The sequence below is a fragment of the Elephas maximus genome, chromosome 10 (genome assembly GCF_024166365.1).
Source record: "Elephas maximus indicus isolate mEleMax1 chromosome 10, mEleMax1 primary haplotype, whole genome shotgun sequence".
NCBI classification, from domain to species: domain Eukaryota; kingdom Metazoa; phylum Chordata; class Mammalia; order Proboscidea; family Elephantidae; genus Elephas; species Elephas maximus.
The window spans coordinates 105169055-105184156 of NC_064828.1; positions in this window are offsets into that span (position 1 = coordinate 105169055).

Here is a 15102-nt window from a genome sequence, read left to right on the forward strand (position 1 = left end):
CTCCAGACGCCCTCGGGCGCGGAGTTCGGGAGGCTCGGGACTCCAGGCTATTCCGCTTTGCGATGCAATTGAAAAGCTTCTGAGAAAGGCCACAGGTTTGGGCCGCGAGGCCACCGCGAGTCTTGGGAGCTGCCGTGGGGCACCCACTTCCGTGGCGAGGCCACTAACGGGACAGCTTTAAGTTTTCTGGGCCTAGAACTAAGCGCCAAGTGACAATTCAAAAACCTGATTTTACATTCCACCTGCGACCTTCATTTCTCTTCCTTTATCAGAACCAGTATTTTCTAGCTAATACTGTTTTTGGAGCACCTGCTTGACGTCAAGCAGTGTTAATCTTCACAAAGGAATAACATTGTTTTTCTTATCTCACGCAAATAATAGCCACTATTTTATTTTAGGGCTTTTTCTGTTTGGCAAACCATCTATGTCAGTGCTGTCCAATAGAAATAGAATGCGAGCCGTATGTAATTTAAAATTTTCTAGTAGCCACTTTAAAAAAAAAAAAAGAAAACAGATAAAATTAGTTTAATAATGTATTTTATTTAATGCCATACTTTTTAATGTTTTCTTAACGTGTAATCAATAAGAAATTAAGGTATTTCACATTTATTTTCCTATTAAGTCTTCAAAATCCGATGTGTATTTTAACCTTAGAGCAAATTTCTATTCAAATGCTAGAATTTTCATAGAAACTTCTGATGTACATTTAAATTTCATTAAATTTACAATTGAGAAAGTAGATTCACAAACTCAAGTTGGTTCAAACAAAAATATTTCCAAAAGTTGAATTAAGTATCAGTTCTTAAATTTAAATTTTAATTAAAATTAAGTAAAATAAATTTGGTTCGTCAGTTGCAGCAGCCACATTTCAAATTCAGGTGCTTAGCATTACCATGAATCTTGCAGTGACCCTGTCCTGTAGTTTGTATTATATCCTTCTATGCAGAGAGGCCCTGAGAGCAGGACCAATCAGCCAGGTGTGCCCGAGGCTGAGAGATTTACCGGGTTTGAGGGGTTTTCATGGGATGCTGGCCTTGGCAGATTTAAAAATCAGAAAGTGGCACCGTTTCTCCTCCACAATGTCAGGTGCATGGAAGTGCTTGCAAAGAGTAGCCCAAAACCTTCATCATTTAAAAATAAAACTGGATGCTTTTACTTAAAAGAATAAAATGCCATGATTTCAAGTATTAGGGCATGAGAGCAGTTTTGTCAATGGAGCCCTGGCAGTGCAGTGGTTAAGAACTCAGTCTGCTTAACCAAAAGGTTAGCAGTTTGAATCCATCAGCCTTCCCTTGGAAACCCTGTAGGGCCATCCCGCTCTGTCCTATAGGGTCACTATGAGTCTGAATTGACTGGACAGCAACAGGTTTGGTTTTCGTTTTGGCATGACATCAATAAAGGAGACCTGGATGTGCAGTAGTTAAAGTACTCAGCTACTAACCAAAAGATCAGCAGTTCAAACTCACCAGCCACTCTTTGAGAGAAAGATGTGACAGTGTGCTTCCATAAAGATTACAGCCTTGGAAACCCTATGTGGAGGTTCTACTCTGTCCTATAGGGTCACTATGCATCGGAATTGACTTGACAGCAATGGTTATGATACCAGTAAATTTATTTGTGGGAAAAATGATACTTTTTAAATAAATTCCTTTTAAGTTAAACTGCAAGAATTATTAAATCGAAAAAAGTTAAAATTCTGTTTTAAGTTACAAATCATATACAATCTATTTGAATGAAATTTTAGTACAATCTTAAATGACAGTAAATACTTTTAAAGTTTAACCACTTTTGGTTCGATACCCGGCCAAGGTACCTTATGTGCAGCTACCAGCCGTCTGTCAGTGGAGTCTTGTGTGTTGCTAAGATGTTGGACGGGTTTCAGTGGAGCTTTCAGACTAAGACAGACTAGGAAGAAAGGTCTGGTGACCTACTTCTGAAAAATCAGCCAGTGAAAACCCTGTGGGTCGCAATGGTCCAATTCCTTTGTGCTTAGGGTCACCACGAGTCAGGAGCCGACTCAACAGCCAACAACAGCAACAATAACATTCTTCAGAGTTCTCTTTACTTCCTACTAGCCAACCCTCCTTCCTCCAATCCCCTGCTATAGGTAATAGGTCTTTATATTAAATACTCCCTGTCCCAAATAAATAAATAAAGTTTAATCACTTTTTAATGCTGTACCATCCACAAATGGTGATAGAATTGAGAAAATTTCCAAGGGAGTTCAATAAAGCATGTTGCCAATCACAAAAGGTGGAGATACATTGTCATTGTGGTCAAGGCTGTGGCTGATGGATTATGAGTCCAAGTCCTGCCTGTTAGTTGTTTGACATTTACTAGTTGCTTAACCTCTCCGTGGAAACCCTGGTGGCGTAGCGGTTAAGTGCTATGGCTGCTAACCAAGAGGTCAGCAGTTTGAATCCGCCAGGCGCTCATTGGAAACTCTATGGGGCAGTTGTACTCTGTCCTATAGGGTCACCATGAGTCGGAATTGACTCGACGGCAGTGAGTTTGGGTTTTTTTTGGTAACCTCTCTGTACCTGTTTCCTCACCTGTAAAATAGGAACAGGAATAATGTCTAGGTTTGTTCTAAGGATTCAATAAGTAACTGATTCCTTCTCTGCTCTCAACATAAAAGTTTCCACTGAGCCTTTGTACCTTCACCTACATGCATAACATAAACTTGTAAAATATACAATGGAGCCTATTCATTACATGATATTTGTACCTATTCTGTGTTACATACCTTTATCCACATTGCATTCATCATTTTATAGTGTTGCCTGCTTTAAAAGTCCTGGAAAGAGGAGGAGCGGGGCTGCTGGGTCATGCACTGCTTGACTCCAGAATGCGCCTTCCATGAAGATGACCTCTGTGTAAGACAGTGAAGATAATGGGGGCTATATGGGAGTCCCCCACCACTCATTTGTCAGTTTGTTGTACTGTGGTGGCTTCTGTGTTGCTGGAAGCTATGCCACTGATATTTCAGATACTGCAGGGTCACCCATAGTGGACAGGTTTTGGCAGAGCTTCCAGACAGACAGACTAGGAAGACAGACCTGATGATAAACTTCTAAAAACAATTGGCCAGTGAGAATCTAAAGAATAGCGGCAGAACACTGATACAGTGCCGGAAGGCACTTAAAACTTGACTGGGAGGAGCTACCTCCTCAAAGTAGAGTCAACCTTAATGATGTGGATAGAGTAAAGCTTTTGGGACCTTCATTTGCCAATGTGGCATGACTCAAAATGAAAAGAAACAGTTGCAAACATCCATTAATAATTGGAACACAGAATGTACAAAGTATGAATCTAGGAAAATTGGAAGTTGTCAAAAATGAAATGGAACACTCGAGGATAGATATCCTAGGCATTAGTGAGCTGAAATGGACTGGTGTTGGCCATTTTGATTCAGACAGTCATATGGTTTACTATGCTGGGACTAACAAATTGAAGAGGAACAATGTCACACTCATCGCTAAAAAGAACATTTCTAGATCTATCCTGAAGTACAGTGCTATCAGTGATAGGATAATATCCATTTGCCTACAAGGAAGACCAGTTAATACAACTATTGTTCAAATTTACACATGAACCACTGATGCCAAAGATGAGGAAATTGAAGATATTTACCAACTTCTGCAGTCTGAAATTTATCAAACAAGCAAATAAGATGCATTGATAATTATTGGCGCTTGGAATGTGGAAGTTGGAAAATACGGCCTTGGTGATAGGAACGATGCTGGAGATTGTGTGATAGAATTTTGCAAGACCAACAACCTATTCATTGGAAATACCTTTTTTCAACAACATAAATGATAGTCCTCACCAGATGGAATACACAGTAATCAAACTGACTACATCTGTGGAAAGAAACAGTAGAGAAGATCAATATCATCAATCAGAACAAGGCCAGAGACCGACTGTGGAACAAACCGTCAGTTGCTCATAATTAACTACAAGTTGAAGCTGAAGAAAATTAGAACAAGTCCACGAGAGCCAAAATATGACCTTGAGTGTATCCCACCTGAATTTAGAGACCATCTCAAGAATAGATTTGACATACTGAATGCTAATGACTGAAGACTAGGCGAGCTGTGGGCTGACATCAAAGACATATGTAAAAAAAGCAACAGGTCATTAGAAAGATGGGAAAGAAAGAAAAGACCAAAATGGATGTCAGGAGAGACTCTGAAACTTACTCTTGAACACAGAGTAGCTAAAGCGAAGGCAAGAAATGATGACGTAAAAGAGCTGAATGGTGGACTTCAAAGGGCAGCTCAAGAAGATAGAGTATTATAATGAAATGTGCAAAGATCTGGAGATGGAAAACCAAAAGGGAAGAACATGCTCCGCATTTCTCAAACTGAAAGAAATGAAAAAACTCAAGCCTCAAGTTGCAATATTGAAAGACTCCATGAACAAAATATTGAATGATTCAGAAAGCATCAAAAAAAAGATGGAAGGACTACACAGAGTTACTGTACCAAAAAGAATTGGTTGATGTTTGCCCATTTCAGGAGGTAGCGTATGATCGGAAACAAATGGTACTGAAGGAAGAAGTCTAAGCTGCACTGAAGGCACTGGCAAAAAACAGTGCTCCAGGAATTGAAGGAATACCAATTGAGATGTTTCAAGAAATGGATGCAACACTGGAGGCGTTCACTCACCTACACCAAGAAATTTGGAAGACAGCTACCTGGTCAGCTGTTTAGAAGAGATCCATATTTGTGCCCATTCCAAAGAAAGGTGGTCCAATAGAACTTGAAATTTTCAAGCAACATCATTAATATCACACGCAAGTAAATTTTTGCTGAAGATATTTCAAAAATGGTTGCAGCAGAACATCAACAGAGAAGTGACAGAGATTCCAGGTGGATTTAGAAGAGGACATGGAACAAGGGATATCATTGTTGATGTCAGATGTATCTTAGCTGAAAGCAGAGAATACCAGAAAGATGTTTGTTTACCTGTGTTTTATTGACTATGTAAAGTAAATTTTGTGTGGATCAGAACAAATTATGAGTAACATTGTGAAGAATGGTGTAAAAAACAGTGTGGGGGCAGTATCTGACCTCCTCCAACCCCACAAGGGGGAAGGAGAACCAAGATCAACAGCATAAGGCTGAGTCCCATGAGGTGGAGACCAGACAAGCCTCCTCTCTCCGCCATATTTGCTAATTCTGACGCCAGCCATCCCTCGAACAGCACTTTCTACTTTACCGCTGGGTTCGATAAATCATTGCAATGGCTACACAGAACTCACAGACAATACTCATGATTATGGGGTTTATTAGGGAAGTAACAGTTACAATTCAGGCTCAAAAACGTTGAGGATACAGTTCTTCTGTCAGGACAGCCTCTCCCCAGCTGTGCTCACAGGCACACCTCTCCCTGGCCTTTGGCCTCTGCCCAAAGACACTCATCTTTTTTTCTCTGTGGGCTGGGAAGCCCACCACACCATCTCCTGCTGTTGGGTCTCCCCTGCCACTGCTTCTCACCATCTTCAAGGTTACAGCTCACTTTCTGTCTTCTGGGTCCAGGAGTTTCTCAGCGCAGGGATCCCAGGTCCAGGGGACGTGCTGACTCCTGGCTGTTCTTCCTTGGTGGTGCTGGGATTTTCCTCTCTGCTCTGAAATTGGCTCTCTTTTAAGGCAGAACTGACCAATCCCCTTGGTGGGCCACATTACCCTATCACACAGTTCCGTCCAGTCTCCTAGATGGGAGTTACAAGACCATGGCTATAAATGCCGCACAGAAGTAATCAATTGCAGTGCAAATGGCATTTCCAGAACACTTCGCTGTGCTCATGTGAAACCTGTACATAGACCAAAAGACAGTTTTTTGAACAGAACAAGAGGATACTGTATAGTTTAAAATCAGGAAAGGTGTACGTCAGGGTTGTATCTTTTCACCATACTTATTTGATCTGTATGCTGAGCAAATCTGAGAAGCTGGACTATACGAAGAAGAATGCAGCATCAGGATTGAAGGAAGACTATTAACAACCTGCAATATGCAGATGACACAACCTTGCTTGCTGAAAGTGAAGAGGACTTGAAGCACTTACTGATAAGATCAAAGACTACAGCCTTCAGTATGGATTACACCTCAACATAAAAAAATCCTCACAACTGGACCAATAAGCAACATCATGGTAAACGGAGAAAATATTTACGTTGTGAAGAATTTCATTTTAGTTTGATCCTCAGTCAATGCCCATGGAAACAGAAGTTACAAAATCAAATAATGTGTTGCATTGGCAAATCTGCTGCAAAAGACCTCTTTAAACTGTTAAAAAGCAAAGATGGCACATTGAGGACTAAGGCGTACCTGACCCACATATTTCCAATTGCCTCATATGCATGCAAAAACTGGACAGTGAATAAGGAAGACTGAAAAAGAATCGATGCCTTTGAATTATGGTGTTGGCGAAGAATACTGAATATACCATGGACTGCCAGAAGAACAAACAAATTTCTCTTCAATGAAGTACAACCGGAATGCCCCTTAGAAGGGAGCATGGAAAGACTTTGTTTCATGTACTTTGCATGTGTTATCAGGAGGGACCAGTCCCTAGAGAAGGACATCATGCTTGGTAAAGTAGAGGGTCAGTGAAAAAGAAGAGGACCATCAGTGAGATGGATTGACACAGTGGCTGCAACAGTGGGCTCAAACATAGCAAAAACTGTGAAGATGGTGCAGGACAAGGTAGTGTTTTATTCTGTTGTACATAGGTCGCTATGAGTTGGAGCTGACTCGATAGCATCTAACAGCAACAAAAACAGAGTCCCTTGGTGGTGCAAACAGTTAAGCACTCGACTACTAGCTGAAAGTTTGGTGGTTCGAGCTCACTCAGAGGCACCTTGGAGGACTGGTGCAATGTCACTGTATTCACAAGTTTGTAGTTAAGGACTGTGGAGCACAGTGCAGATGAGACACTTCTAATGGTGTGATCGACAAGCATTTATTACTCACAGAAGAACAGGACAGGGATGAGCAGAAAGGCACACATCATCATCAGCCTATGTTCCCCGAAGTTAGGCTCCCATCCACTGGGTCTGATTGCATCCATGTGGGCCTCAGTTCACGTCTGGGGAGGCAAACGCCTAGATTCCTTTGTCCCAGGATTAAATACTATTCAGAGAGCCATGTGTATGTGCCAAATAGCATGTACAGAGAGCAAGTAGAGGAAGGGGCAGTGAAAGAGGACAATAAAAGGTAAAAGGGTGTTATAAAGTGGAAGGCTTCCTGTAGATAATGGACATCATTTATTGCCCCTGTTCAGGCTATTCTAGATTTACTGGCACCAGAGAACAGCCTTTACTCCATTACCCTACTAAGACAGAGTTCTGGGTTTCTTCAGAAGGCAGTCATCTCACCCTAAAGCACATACATTACATGCATTTGTAGCTATTATGCCCATTATGAGGGGACAATTATAATATAGCACACCTGTGCATCCGGCAAGAGGCCTGGCGATCTGCTTCTAAAAGGTCACAGCCTTGAAAACTGCCTGGAGCAGGTCTACTCTGCACACCTGGGGTCGCCTTGAGTCAGAATGGCAGCTATCAACAACATGGCAAGGGCATCCCATCAAATGTTAAAAGAACTGAGCCCTAACCTTGGTTCAGCCACTAAATTGATGACCTTGGATAAGACCCTTAACCTCTTTGGGCCTCAGTTTTCTTAACTGGATAAGATGACCTTTAAGGATACTTCTAGTTTTAAAATTTCATAAGTGTTCAATGGCGATGTTAAGAAGAATAGAAATCATTAAATTCACTCCATAAAGGTAGATGCTAATATGTGAGCATTTTCATGACATTTGTGTGTATTTTATTACAAAGCACCAAGTAATAGAAATAGGTGAAAATAATCAACAGAAAGGAAGACTCAGCAGAAAATAATATTCCAACAATTAGAAAATTATCCAGTTTTGTTCTATTTTCATAAATTATGTAAATATTTAACTTGCTACGTAATACTTGTGACCAAATGTTACATCTTCCTGTGGAAACCCTGGTGGCATAGTGGTTAAGTGCTATGGCTGCTAACCAAAGGGTCGGCAGTTCAAATCCGCCAGGTGCTCCTTGGAAACTCTATGGGGCAGTTCTACTCGACTCAATGGCACTGGGTTTGGTTTTTTTTGTTTACCATTAACATAATGTTATCATGAACAAATCAGAAAACAAAGGCTGTTGTTGTTGTTCTCATAGTGATGCCATGTATGACCAAATGAAATGTTGCAGTCTTCCACCATCCTCCCAGTTGTTGCTATGTTTGAGCCCATTGTTGTGGGAGCAGCAACAAAGTTCTACCAGCTTAGAACTCACCACTACTCACAATTCATTTCTTTAAATATAAAAACTACCTGACAAAATGCTGACTAGAAGCTCTTCATGTGTTAACAGTAAGCACAATAATTGTCAAATATATTTACAAAGAACAAATTGAAAAGAAATTACATAAGCCTATCATTCAGTTAGCATGCTTAGATTGGAATTTTTTTTTTTTTAAATAATGTTTTATTTTGCTTTTGGTGAAAGTTCACACAGCAAGTTAGGTTTCCATCTGGCAGTTTCCACACAAATTGATCAATGACATTAATTACATTTTCCACTTTGTGTCAGCATTCTCTTTGTGTTCTGGTTGTTCCACCTCCAGTACTCTAGTTTTCCTGCCCCATTATCTTCTCATCTTTGCTTTGGATTAAATGTTCACCATTTGGACTCACATAGATGTTTTATTTAGTTGCGCACCAATCTAACAGGTAATATCCCTTATTTTGTGTGTCACTCTGCTTTTCTGCTAAAAGGTGATCTCAGAGGACAGTTTTGATTCAAGTTTTAAAGAGCATCTCAAGGTGATAAGTCTTAAAGCCCTCTGGTCTCAGGTGGCCCAGTTAATCTGGTCTTTTTCAAGAATTTGAGTTTTGTTCTGCAATTTTTTCCCATTCTAACTGCGATCATCTGTTGTGCCCCTGGGAATTATTTAAGATAATTCTAGGAAATGAAACCTCAACTGGAATTATTACTATGATTTGTTCTGTTCTTCTCGCTGTGCAAATTTCCATCCAAAAAAAATTCTTAAAAGAAAGAGGAAGACGGTTTGTCTTTTCTCTTCCATGGCTTTTGACATGGATTTCACATGTGCTTATTATTCATTTTCATAAAAAATACAACAAGCCTAAGCCCTCTGCAAGTCCGCTGTTGTAGGAGTGCTACACGTTCGTGCAGGAAACCCTCTCCATGTAGGTCTCTATCTGAAGGAGCAGAAGTCTGTGGTGGTGAATTTTTACTAGCTAGCAAAAAGCTTTATTCATGTACATCTGTCGTAATAAATACGTCATCCCAGTCTTAGAAGTAGTCATTTATGTATTACCGATTAAATATGTCCCCCCAAAATATGTGTTGGAATCCTAAGCACTACACCTGTGGATGTAATCCCATTTGGAAATAGGGTTTTCTTTGTAGTGTTAATGAAACCATATCAGTGTAGGGTATCTTAAACCCAATTACTTTTAAGATATAAAAAGAGCAGATTAGGTACAGAACCAAGATAAATGCCCTGTGGAGATCTCCAAGGAATGCCGGAGTAGTTGAGACAAGGATACCCCCCTGCCTCCGAGAGTGGACAGAGAGAGCCTTCCCCTAGAGCTGGTGCACAGCACTTGGACTTCCAGCCTCCTGCACTATGAGAAGACAGCCCTGTGGAACAGTGGTTAAGTGCTTGGGTGCTAACTAAAAGGTCAGCACTTTGAACCCACCAGCCATTCCAGGGAGAAAGATGTGGCAGTCTGCTTCCATAAAGATTACAGCCTTGGAGACCCTATGGGGCAGTTCTGCTCTGTCCTTTAATGTTGCTATGAGTCAGAATTGACTCAATGGCAACGAGTCTGGGTTTGGTTAAACTATAGGAAAGGACCTCTGGTGGCGCAGTGGTTAAGCGCTGGGCCGCTAACCAAAAGGTGGTTCTGACCCACCAGCCACTCTGCAGGAGAAAGATGTGGTAGTTTGCTTCCATAAAGATTACGGCCGTGGAAACCTGTGGGGCAGTTCTACTGTGCTCTGCAGGGTTGCTATGAGTCAGTATTGATGACACACAACAACGAACTATGAGAAAATAAATTTCTGTTGGTGAAAGCCACCCACTTTTGTGGTATTTGTTACAGCAGTGTCAGATAACTAAGAAGCCCAGTGAATAATCATGTAAGTGGCATAAGCAGAAGTCATTATTTTACTAACGATGTAGATCAAAAGGTGCAGATGAGTAGCTTAAATATTTGGGTAATTATTTATTTAAATGCTTGCCCTTCGATTCAGGGAATGCCCCCCTGTCAGAATTATGTATTTTTGAAATATGTATCTTTGAAATATGTCACTATAGAAACTCCAACAGATTCTCATTTTACCTAAAGCACAAAGGTCAGATACTCAAATATCTTTCCATCTATTACTTGTCCCTTGAATTTTACACTCCAGGGATGCTGACTGCTTCTAGTTCCCCAAACCTATCAGTTTTTGTTTTGTGTCTCTGAGCCTTGTGCCTCTATCTGGAAGGCCCTTTCCACCTTGTTTCCTTTAAAAACTTGCATAGGCCTCATCTATCAGAAAAGGACGGTAACTGTAGGTCACAGATCAGAAAACAAGTTGCACCTTCCCCGACAGCTTCCATCCCAGACAGCCATAGTCACTCCTCTTTCACAACACTCCTATGCCCTTGTAGTCCACATATAGTCACCGATACGCTACTTTTTGCATCCCTGATTCTTCCACTAGCTTGTGAAGTTCCTTAAGGTCGGATTTTCTCTTATTCTTGTGTATCCTCAGTGCAAATTACATTCCTGAAATTTGGTTGGTGTTCAGTAGATATTTGCTGAATTGAATGCTAAATTGTTTAATTAGGGATGCATTCCGTGTGTTTCTATAATGTTCTCAAATCACATAAGGTATGTCACGATTATGCTTTCAAATTACATATATATATATATATAAGTACTCATAATATGAACTTAGAAATATGTCTGTCTTGATAAGTGGTAACTCTGGAGAAGCCTTGTACAGGCTGTGCTGGCTTCCCCAGTATTATGTAAGACAGTATATAATACTGGGGAAGCCAGCACAGCCTGTACAAGGCAAGGTCATGGTAGCTCCATAGACACATCCAAACTCTCTGAGGGACTGAACTGCTGGGCTGAGCACTGTGGGGACCATGGTCTCAGGGAATATCTAGCTCAACTGGCATAACTCTAACTGTGACACAGTTTATAAAGAAAATGTTCTACATTCTACTTTGGTGAGTAGCGTCTGGGGTCTTAAAAGCCTGTCAGTGGCCATCTAGGATACTCCGCTGGTCTCACCCCTTTGGGAGCACGGAACCATGAAGAAAACTAAAGACACAAGGGAAAGATTAGTCCAAAGGACTAATGGATCACATATACCACAGCCTCCACCAGACTGAGTCCAGTACAACTAGATGGTGCCCAGCTACCAGCACTGACTGCTCTGACAGGGATCACAATAGAGGGTCCCAAACAGAGCTGAAGAAAAATATAGAACAAAATTCTAACTCAAAAAGAAAGACCAGACTTGCTGGCCTGACAGAGACTGGAGACACCCTGAGAGTATGGCTCCCAGAGACCCTTTCAGCTCAGCAATGAGGTCACTCTTCAGCCAGAGATTGAACAGGCCCGTGGAACAAAACGACTAAAGGAGTGCACCAGCCCTGGGGCAGGGACTGGAAGGCAGGAGGGAATAGGAAAGCCGGTAATAGGGAACCCAGGGTTGAGAAGGGAGAGTGTTGACACATCATGGGGTTGTTAACCAATGTCATACAAAAATGTGTGTACTGTTTAATGAGAAACTAGTTTGTTCTGTAAACCTTCATCTAAAGTTCAATAAAAAAAAAAAATGTCTATCTTTGTGAGGCTCTCTAACATTGACTATTAGTTACTAAAAAAAAAAAAAAAAAGAAACCTGTAAATCACTAGAAAGTTACTTAGAAACTTTCTGAATTTAGACATAGAAGCATGTAAAGTATGTGAAGAATGTAACCAACCTTTAAATTCACTTTGACTCAGCTTGCTGTGACAAAAGAAAACACAACACAGTTAATCTTTGTAAACTAGCCTTGAGACATAAGTCTAAACAACCTCCCTAATCTCTAACCTTGAAGAGAAGATGTGACATTCCACTAAACTCTAACCCTGGAGAAAGACAGAACGTAGTAGTCTTTGATTTCACACTGGTCCTTATTGTATGAAGCCAAGGTAAGAATTTCACATATAAACCCTGAATTTTTGCTTACTCATGGAGAGAAGGCAGCGACACAGTATTGCCCTCTCAACTCTGACTATATAGGAAGAGGAGACCCTGCCAGAGGCGTAGGCTAAGACTCTGCCCTCTGCTGCAGACCTCAATTCTGATTCTCTGGCTCTAAATGAAATGTTAGAACTTACTTGCATGCCTTGCCATGACTGCTTTGCAATAAGCTAAAGGAGTTTATACATGTCAAACCTGAGCATTTGTTTAGGATTAAAATTCTACAGAACGGAGGTGACCTACTAATTGACCATATGTTAACTACAACAAAATAGGTGTTATACAAAGGTAAAAATATGTAGGATGAGCACAGAAGGTGTTATAAAAACCACGTTTGGAAGGATCAGAGTTTTGCAGAAGAGGCAACAATGGATGAGACTTGAAGGGCTTGATGTTGAAGAAATAGGAAAAAGAGCATTTAAGGCTGCAGGTGCTAGAAGAAAAACGGCAAGAAGATAAGAACATGTATGGAAATTTTGTTGTTAGGTGCTGCCGAGGCGCAATGGATCACTTTTGTGTGGCCTTTCTCACCATGCATGGTCTTGTAACTCCCACCCAAGTGATTGGGTGCGACTGTGAAATAAGGTAATTGTGGCTCACCAAGGGGATTGGTCAGTTTTGCCATCCTGCTAGGTTTAAAAGAGCCAATTCCAGAGCAAGAGAGGATCCCACCACCAAGGAAGGAAAAGGCAAGAGAAGAGCATGTCTTTTGAACCTGGGATCCCTGCACTGCGAAGCTCCTGGAACCAGGAGACCAGGAGATATAGAGAGAGCTATGACACAAGACAGTGAGAAGCGATGGCAGAGAAACAGCGGCAGGAGAGAGCGGCAGGACACTGCGTGGTGGGCTTCCTGGCCCAGGCAGCGAGAAGACTGAGTACCTTTGGGAAGAAGCCTTGCTGGCAGAGTGGGGTGTCTTGAGCACTTACTGGCAGAGCTAAAAGAGCTTTGTAGAACTTGCCTGAGCAGGGCAGAGGCCCAGGGCCAGGGAGAGGCCTGCCTGTAAGCACAGCTGGAAGAAGCCTGTCCTGATGGAAGAACTGTATTCTGAGTGTTCCTCAACCTGAACTGTAACCTGTTATTTCCCTAATAAACCCCACGATGATGACTATTGTCTGGGTCCTGTGTGGACATTGCAGTGAATTATCTAACCCAGCACAGACGTAGAGAGTGCCGTGAGAAGGATTGTTGGTGTCATAATTGGTAAAGACGGCGGAGAGAGGAGGCATGTCTGACCTCTGCCTCGTGGGAATCAGCCTTGGGCTGTTGACCTTGATCCTTCTTCCCCCTCGTGAAGTTAGAGGAGGTTGGACACCACCCCCAAGCCCTTCTTACAGCTGTCAAGCTGGCTCTGACTCATAGTGACTTTATGTTTAACAGAAAGAACAAAACGTTGCCCCAACCAGCACCATCTTCACAATCATTGCTATGTTTGAGCCACTGTTGCAGCCACTGTGTCAGTCCACCTCACTGAAGGTCTCCCCCTTTTCCACTGACCTTCTGCTTTGCCAAGCACGATGTCCTTCTCCAGGGATTAGTCTCTCCTGATGACATGTCCAACGTGGTCTTTGCTTCTAAGAAGCACTCTGGCCTACTTCCTCCAGGACAGATTAGTTCATTCTTCTGGCAGTCCATGGTATATTCAATATTCTTTGCCAACATCACATTCCAATGTGTCAATTCTTCCTCAGATCCACGTGGCTAGAAAGTGCAAACTGAGGAAACGCAGATGAGGCAGTTTGGGGCAAGATTGTAAGAACCTTAAATATCATTTTAAAGTGTTTGGATACTATTCTGAAGGTGGTTGGAGAGAAATGTAAGCTTTCTGGAGCAGAAATGTGACACATAAAAATCTACATTTTAGAAGTTGAATTCTGGTGACAATATTGAGATGGATTGGAAAAGGTAAAGACAAGTGGAAGAGACCAGTTTGGAGACTACATACTAGCTAGGTTCTGCCCAAGGATAAAAACTCTTGCTTCTTCAAGGCACATGCCATTGAACAATATCACCCTCACTTTCTTGTAATTGTGCCCACGCTTCCCCCACCATTGACTGGAAAATTTGGAACCTCACTCAGATCTTTTCTACCCCAAAGTCTACCGACCATCTTAGGTAATTCCCACATCCTTAAAGATGGCCATTCCAATATGTGGGTCTTTTGTTCCTTGTCCTTGACCTCTGTAGCTCCAGTGACCTTCCCCTTTACTCTAGCCACTTACTGTGTTGGCTACATCCTGGAACTTGTCAATCCCTTTAAGTACTACACTTCTGAAAAAACATACCTAGTCATCTCACGTTCACTGAATTCAACCACATACCCTCCCATCTATCTATCTCATTTGATTATTCTTAAAACATCAGCTCTGAGAACTCATTGGAACTCCCCAGATGTTTTCCCTGCCTACCACCCCTGTCTTCACATCTTTGTTTTTGTAATAAAAATTCTTTAACCTGTCCCTTCTCTCTTTTGCTGGTATCCTTAGTTCCATCAGCCTATAGTCCTTTTGCCTCATCCACCTAGGAAAACTTCAATCTTAATTTACTCCAACTGTCCACTTTTACTGTGTTTGACCCAGACAACACTGCTGGAGATAATCCCACAATAGTAAATATTTATTCTGCTTTAAAATTAGTGTTATTTTTGATTTCTTCCAATCTTTAACCCCCACATCCAATCCAGTCTTGTTGATGCTACCTCCAGATAAAACCAAATCTGTTGTCCTCCAGTCACTCTGCCTCATGGCAACCTCATGTGTTACAGAGTAGAACTTCTCCA